Genomic DNA, 7980 nt, shown 5'->3' on the forward strand with positions numbered 1-7980 from the left:
CCCCACCTCTTTTCTCTCCCCCCCAACCTCTTTTCTCTCTCACCCCCCACCTCTTTTCTCTCTCCACCCCCCACCTCTTTTTCTCTCCCCCCCCCACCTCTTTTCTCTCCCCCCCCCTCCCCCCACCCCCCACCTCTTTTCTCTCCTCCCCCCCCCCCCCCCCCACACCTCTTTTCTCTCTCCCCCCCCCCACCTTTTTTTCCCCTCCCCCCCCCCCCCCCCCCCCTCTTCGCCTCTCCCCTGACAGGATGATGTGGGCCGCAGGAGCCGTGGCCGCGATGTCGAGCATCACCTTCCCCCGCAATAAGCGCTTTGGTTTCCCGTACGGCTGACGCTGACCAGCAAGGTGCGTGGATCTGTTTACAGGCGCAATGCGTCGCTGACTCTCCGGCAAGGAGAGGGTTAAACCTGCAATGTCGGGGTTAACGCGAGGGTCTGTTTCAGGGGTGGTCCAGGAATGGTGACGGGGATCCGCGGGCTCTGTAACGGGCTGGGGCCCGCAACTCTACGGGTTCATCTTCTACATCTTCCACGTGGAGCTGGACGAACTGCCACTGACCGACACGGAACCGAGGCTCAAAGTGACGTCGCAGCAGGTACGTGGCCGGGGGGGAGGGTCACCCAACATGGAGGTCGTGCTTCACTAAACCTGGGCTGTTTGTAAATCTGAGCAGGGGTGGCCAATGCCAGTCCTCAAGTCAAACGGTCAAGTATGAGGAATATCCCTGCTTCAGCATAGGACTGAGCTTCTGATTGAGCCACCTGTGCTGAGGCAGGGATATCGTTACAATGTGACCTGTTGGTGGCCCCTGAGGATTGGAGTTTGCCCCAAGTAGGGCGACTTTGATTTTGATATTGTTGCAAGTAAAGCCGTGGTAGGACCCCGCATCGATGACTGACTCCCGCCGCGCGTTCAGCAGAGAGGGTCCACCGGGACTGCGCTATTGCAGTTATTATAGGGAGGTGACACCTCATACCATAGGCATGTGAGCGCTCGCCCACGCTACAGCGAGGGGTCTCCGAGGGTCATTGGAATTACAGGAGAGGCCGAGGCACCGCATAGAGTGTGACCGGAGAGGCACCGCATAGAGTGTGTGACCGGAGAGGCCCCGCATAGAGTGTGACCGGAGAGGCCCCGCGTAGAGTGTATAGAGTGTGACCGGTAACCGGAGAGGCCCCGCATAGAGAGTGTGACCGGAGAGGCCCCGCGTAGAGAGTGTGACCGGAGAGGCCCCGCGTAGAGAGTGTGACCGGAGAGGCCCCGCATAGAGTGTGACCGGTAACCGGAGAGGCCCCGCATAGTGTGTGACCGGAGAGGCCCCGCATAGTGTGTGACCGGAGAGGCCCCGCGTAGTGTGTGACTGGAGAGGCCCCGCGTAGAGAGTGTGACCGAAGAGGCCCCGCGTAGAGAGTGTGACCGGAGAGGCCCCGCGTAGAGAGTGTGACCGGAGAGGCCCCGCGTAGAGTGTGACCGGAGAGGCCCCGCGTAGAGAGTGTGACCGGAGAGGCCCCACGTAGAGCGCGTGACCGGAAAGGCCCGCGTAGAGAGTGTGACCGGAGAGGCCCCGCGTAGAGAGTGTGACCGGAGAGGCCCCGCGTAGAGCGTGTGACCGGAAAGGCCCCGCGTAGAGAGTGTGACCGGAGAGGCCCCGCGTTGAGTGTATAGAGTGTGACCGGAGAGGCCCCGCGTAGAGAGTGTGACCGGAGAGGCCCCGCGTAGAGTGTATAGAGTGTGACCGGAGAGGCCCCGCGTAGAGAGTGTGACCGGAGAGGCCCCGCGTAGAGTGTATAGAGCGTGACCGGAGAGGCCCCGCGTAGAGTGTATAGAGTGTGACCGGAGAGGCCCCGCGTAGAGCGTGTGACCGGAGAGGCCCCGCGTAGAGCGTGTGACCGGAGAGGCCCCGCGTAGAGCGTGTGACCGGAGAGGCCCCGCGTAGAGCGTGTGACCGGAGAGGCCCCGCGTAGAGAGCGTGACCGGAGAGGCCCCGCGTAGAGAGCGTGACCGGAGAGGCCCCGCGTAGTGTGTGACCGGAGAGGCCCCGCGTAGAGAGTGTGACCGGAGAGGCCCCGCGTAGAGCGTGTGACCGGAGAGGCCCCGCGTAGAGTGTATAGAGCGTGACCGGAGAGGCCCCGCGTAGAGTGTATAGAGTGTGACCGGAGAGGCCCCGCGTAGTGTGTATAGAGTGTGACCGGAGAGGCCCCACGTAGAGAGTGTGACCGGAGAGGCCCCGCGTAGAGCGTGTGACCGGAGAGGCCCCGCGTAGAGCGTGTGACCGGAGAGGCCCCGCGTAGAGCGTGTGACCGGAGAGGCCCCGCGTAGAGCGTGTGACCGGAGAGGCCCCGCGTAGAGCGTGTGACCGGAGAGGCCCCGCGTAGAGCGCGTGACCGGAGAGGCCCCGCGTAGAGAGCGTGACCGGAGAGGCCCCGCGTAGAGAGTGTGACCGGAGAGGCCCCGCGTAGAGAGTGTGACCGGAGAGGCCCCGCGTAGAGCGTGTGACCGGAGAGGCCCCGCGTAGAGTGTGACCGGAGAGGCCCCGCATAGTGTGACCGGAGAGGCCCCGCGTAGAGTGTATAGAGTGTGACCGGTGACCGGAGAGGCCCCACGTAGAGAGTGTGACCGGAGAGGCCCCGCGTAGAGCGTGTGACCGGAGAGGCCCCGCGTAGAGAGTGTGACCGGAGAGGCCCCGCGTAGAGAGTGTGACCGGAGAGGCCCCGCGTAGAGAGTGTGACCGGAGAGGCCCCGCGTAGAGAGTGTGACCGGAGAGGCCCCGCGTAGAGAGTGTGACCGGAGAGGCCCCGTGTAGAGTGTGACCGGAGAGGCCCCGCGTAGAGAGCGTGACCGGAGAGGCCCCGCGTAGAGTGTGTGACCGGAGAGGCCCCGCGTAGAGCGTGTGACCGGAGAGGCCCCGCGTAGAGCGTGTGACCGGAGAGGCCCCGCGTAGAGAGTGTGACCGGAGAGGCCCCGCGTAGAGAGTGTGACCGGAGAGGCCCCGCGTAGAGTGTAGAGAGTGTGACCGGAGAGGCCGTGTATAGAGTGTGACCGGAGAGGCCCCGCGTGTATAGAGTGTGACCGGAGAGGCCCCGCGTGTATAGAGTGTGACCGGAGAGGCCCCGCGTGTATAGAGTGTGACCGGAGAGGCCCCGCGTAGAGCGCGTGACCGGAGAAGCCCCGCGTAGAGAGCGTGACCGGAGAGGCCCCGCGTAGAGCGCGTGACCGGAGAGGCCCCGCGTAGAGAGCGTGACCGGAGAGGCCCCGCGTAGAGAGCGTGACCGGAGAGGCCCCGCGTAGAGAGCGTGACCGGAGAGGCCCCGCGTAGAGCGTGTGACCGGAGAGGCCCCGCGTAGAGCGTGTGACCGGAGAGGCCCCGCGTAGAGCGTGTGACCGGAGAGGCCCCGCGTAGAGAGCGTGACCGGAGAGGCCCCGCGTAGAGCGCGTGACCGGAGAGGCCCCGCGTAGAGCGCGTGACCGGAGAGGCCCCGCGTAGAGCGCGTGACCGGAGAGGCCCCGCGTAGAGAGCGTGACCGGAGAGGCCCCGCGTAGAGAGCGTGACCGGAGAGGCCCGCGTAGAGCGTGTGACCGGAGAGGCCCCGCGTAGAGCGTGTGACCGGAGAGGCCCCGCGTAGAGCGTGTGACCGGAGAGGCCCCGCGTAGAGCGTGTGACCGGAGAGGCCCCGCGTAGAGCGTGTGACCGGAGAGGCCCCGCGTAGAGCGTGTGACCGGAGAGGCCCCGCGTAGAGCGTGTGACCGGAGAGGCCCCGCGTAGAGCGTGTGACCGGAGAGGCCCCGCGTAGAGCGCGTGACCGGAGAGGCCCCGCGTAGAGCGCGTGACCGGAGAGGCCCCGCGTAGAGAGCGTGACCGGAGAGGCCCCGCGTAGAGCGCGTGACCGGAGAGGCCCCGCGTAGAGAGCGTGACCGGAGAGGCCCCGCGTAGAGCGCGTGACCGGAGAGGCCCCGCGTAGAGCGCGTGACCGGAGAGGCCCCGCGTAGAGCGCGTGACCGGAGAGGCCCCGCGTAGAGCGCGTGACCGGAGAGGCCCCGCGTAGAGCGCGTGACCGGAGAGGCCCCGCGTAGAGCGCGTGACCGGAGAGGCCCCGCGTAGAGCGCGTGACCGGAGAGGCCCCGCGTAGAGAGCGTGACCGGAGAGGCCCCGCGTAGAGCGCGTGACCGGAGAGGCCCCGCGTAGAGAGCGTGACCGGAGAGGCCCCGCGTAGAGAGCGTGACCGGAGAGGCCCCGCGTAGAGCGCGTGACCGGAGAGGCCCCGCGTAGAGCGTGTGACCGGAGAGGCCCCGCGTAGAGCGTGTGACCGGAGAGGCCCCGCGTAGAGCGTGTGACCGGAGAGGCCCCGCGTAGAGCGTGTGACCGGAGAGGCCCCGCGTAGAGCGCGTGACCGGAGAGGCCCCGCGTAGAGCGTGTGACCGGAGAGGCCCCGCGTAGAGCGTGTGACCGGAGAGGCCGTGTTAACACGGAGCAGGTATTTCCTTCCCTATTGTCTGGTCTTGTTTGTTGCGCTTATTGTATTATAATTCCCTGTACTGTAATGTCTCGTAAAACGACAAGTACAGCTGTAGGCCATCCACCCCTCCCTTCTGCGGTAGATCCTCTGAAGTGCTGTGGGCAGCATGAAACGCGTTGGGTTATCTTAGTTTGGATCCATGTATACTATCTTAATAGATTGCCGCATGTTCTGGGCCCTTATCTGTGACAATTTTACATATGACCCCCTCCCCGGAGCGCTACGTCATCACATACATTCCACGTCAGCTCTGGTTGGGTGTTTCCTTATCTGTAAACTCCCCGTCTTTGTTCTCTCCCTGCTCTGCAGAATTCCATCATTCCCGGGCCGCCATTCCTGTTCGGGGCCTGCTCCGTGCTGCTGGCTCTGCTTGTAGCCTTATTTATTCCTGAACACACCAACGTGAACGCCCGTGCGGGGAACTGGAAGAAGCACGGAGCGGGGCACAGTCACCCACACAGCCCCCCGGCCCCCGGGGAGGGCAAAGAGCCCCTCCTTCAGGACACAAATGTATGACGACGCAGGTTACTGCTGTCTGCTGCCAGCACATTCCACTGCCTCCTGAGGCCGAGGCCCCGACAGGACGGATTTCCAGCCTTCGCCGGGTCAGAGGGAGAACTCTCCGAGATTCACAGACAATCAGAATCTGTTTGTACCTAACCCTTCCACGGGCGTCAGAGGCCTGCGACCCAGAACTGCTCCGCACAGAGCTATATACAGAGACGCAGCGCACACCTCGCCGCCGGTACTCAGCAAGGGGTCGCACCCGCTGCTTCAACCAGTGTTTGTTCCCTCAAACACTTCAGCTATGTTTTTATTTTTTGCAAGGAAGCCAAAGTCTTTGTATTTTTATTCCACTTTTCTGTTGGATTCGCTCCTCTCTTCACCCCCGGCCCCCTCCCCCCCCCCCCCCCCCCCCCCCCCCGCCCGAGCGTTTAAGTTGAGTACAAGACTAAAAGGGGGTAAAACAGCTCTTTTATACGTTTACAAAAATACGCCACTTAAGGGTTTAATATTTTTTAATTGATCTGTCTGTACAAAGACCACACAGAAATTACACGTACACACTGAAGAAGTCAGGTACTGCTGCTGTACAATGAACTGGTGCTAAACCTCCTGATCTTCAGAGCTGACACAATGTGGGACCTTCAGAGCTGACACAATGTGGGACCTTCAGAGCTGACACAATGTGGGACCTTCAGAGCTGACACAATGTGGGACCTTCTGACCTTCAGAGCTGACACAATGTGGGACCTCCTGATCTTCAGAGCTGACACAATGTGGGACCTCCTGATCTTCAGAGCTGACACAATGTGGGACCTCCTGATCTTCAGAGCTGACACAATGTGGGACCTCCTGATCTTCAGAGCTGACACAATGTGGGACCTCCTGATCTTCAGAGCTGACACAATGTGGGACCTCCTGATCTTCAGAGCTGACACAATGTGGGACTAACAATTCGAAGCCTTAATGAATACACCACACGCACAGGGTAATTATTTCTGTAGAGCATTTCACGCCGTGCGTTTCCGCACGTCTCTTACCCGGCCTGCTCGTCGTCCACTTCAGCACGAAATGAGCTCGCTTCTTACAGAACCTCCCAACAGCTATTTTATGGCTGTGGCCCATTCTCCACGGGAACTGTTAAAGAAGCCCTTTAGGTGACGCTTCCTTTATTTGTAGGTTTGAAGCAAGGGGTTTCCAGACCTGACTGCATTAATTTCAGCTATGGGGACCCCCTGCTTCCTGAGATATCTCAGAAGGGGGTGCCGGTACCAACCCAGACGAGGCTATTTAGGGCCTTCGAAAGGGCATCTTTTAAAGTCCTGCTGGCCAATAAGAAGCTTGACTTCTCCCATTGCGGGCTTCCTATTGGCCCACATGCTGTGAGACAATTAAACAGCAGTGAGATCTGGCACTCATTTTCGAGGTACATGTATCTCTGCAATCAGGGGGTTCCCGGAGCTGAAATGAACACGCTTTAGCGCCGGAGACGCCCTGCTTAAAGAAAAAATATATAATAAAATGCTCCCTAGGAGTGCCTCTTTAAACCCTCCGCCAGAGAGGTGTGCAGCTTGTCTGGCAGCAAAGGGGTTTGTATTAAACCGTTTAGATTAACTGGATCCCAAGCATTTTTAACCCAATCATGCCCAGCCCCTCCTTCGTGGTACATACCACTATGTTTCAGATGCTCGATCTCAAACTTGAACGCACCGCTCGGAAAGCAAACCCAATGGCCTTGGATCTGTCCGTGCACTTATTTCGTGGCCTTTTCAGAACATTCTTATTTTAAAGCGCAGATATTTTAGTCCTAGATTTGAGGGCGAAACGTCGACAGAAAGCTTTATAAAAGAACCGATGTGAATTTATCTTTAAGAAAAGAAAAAAATGTATATTTGTATATTTTTGCTTGGTTATTTAAAGTGTTGCTTTGTATAAAGTGTTGTATAATTTAACAAGTTCACTTGTTCTGTGGTTTGTTTTTGTTTTTTACTTGATACCTTGAACATTTATCATTGGCCCAAGAGCTGTACGATGTAAATATAATAAACCTAAATATTTTTATATTGAACGTTGAAGAGCACTTATTTCCCGGCCCAACCAACCCAACCCACCGGACACTGAAAGCGAACTTTACTGGCCGAGTTTCCTCGCGCTCATGTAATCCCAAATTCTTCCCCACATTTAGTTGATTCTAGGAGTAGGAGAAGATTTGCAGAGATGATGGCTGAAGTGTGCATGCATAGACTAATTCATTAAGTGCGCAACTCAAGTCTCTTAATTAAGTCGGGGGGGGGGATCTCGCACTGTGCAGAATCGGCGTTATCGCCCCCAAATCTTCACTGGAGAATCTGGATACTCCTACGCATATATCTCACACACATACACACAGACAGACAGACACACAGACAGACAGACACACACACACAGACATACACACACACCTTTTACATCTGCTCTTTATAGAAATCTAAGTGCATCACTTGAGTTATGAAGCGGTTTAATTTTAAGTTGAACAATGTGCATAAAGTAGTAAATCTCTGTATAATGTTGTTCCATTTTGTTAAAGGCTTCTGAAATGTAAAGGTGTAAAGCGGCCAGTCCCCCTCCTAGTATAAAAGGACACTACGTTCAGGTGTGTGATGGGTTATATTCGGCTAGTTGCGATATTTCCCATTCTATGAGAGAATCTGTGTGCTAAGTGAGGATGATTTAATAAACGCATTATCACTTTTTTTTTTTTTTTTTTTTTTAACAATGCAATTATTAAGGCTATATCCGTGCTCTGCTGGGAGAAAATACTTCCTAAACCTTAAATATCTATATTCCCAGAATCCCTTGCTGCAGTAGAAGCACTGTATGTTAGGGCACAGAGGAAGGGCAGAGTTGCAGACCTGTCTGCCACGTGAATGGGCTCACGTGATATAGCAAATGTAAATATGTTCTACGGTGGAGGGTTAGTCA

General features: G+C 57.9%; 1 long non-coding RNA gene across 1 annotated transcript; it reads left to right on the forward strand.

Moving 5' to 3' along the window:
• The first annotated feature begins 444 nt into the window (after positions 1–444).
• LOC142504007 (uncharacterized) lies at positions 445–7080 on the forward strand. The gene is made up of 2 exons (XR_012804161.1): positions 445–596; positions 4825–7080. It is a non-coding gene; the product is annotated as an uncharacterized LOC142504007 (long non-coding RNA).
• The last annotated feature ends 900 nt before the right edge of the window (positions 7081–7980 follow it).

The sequence above is a fragment of the Ascaphus truei genome, chromosome 10, assembly GCF_040206685.1.
Source record: "Ascaphus truei isolate aAscTru1 chromosome 10, aAscTru1.hap1, whole genome shotgun sequence".
In the NCBI taxonomy this organism is placed as follows: Eukaryota; Metazoa; Chordata; class Amphibia; order Anura; family Ascaphidae; genus Ascaphus; species Ascaphus truei.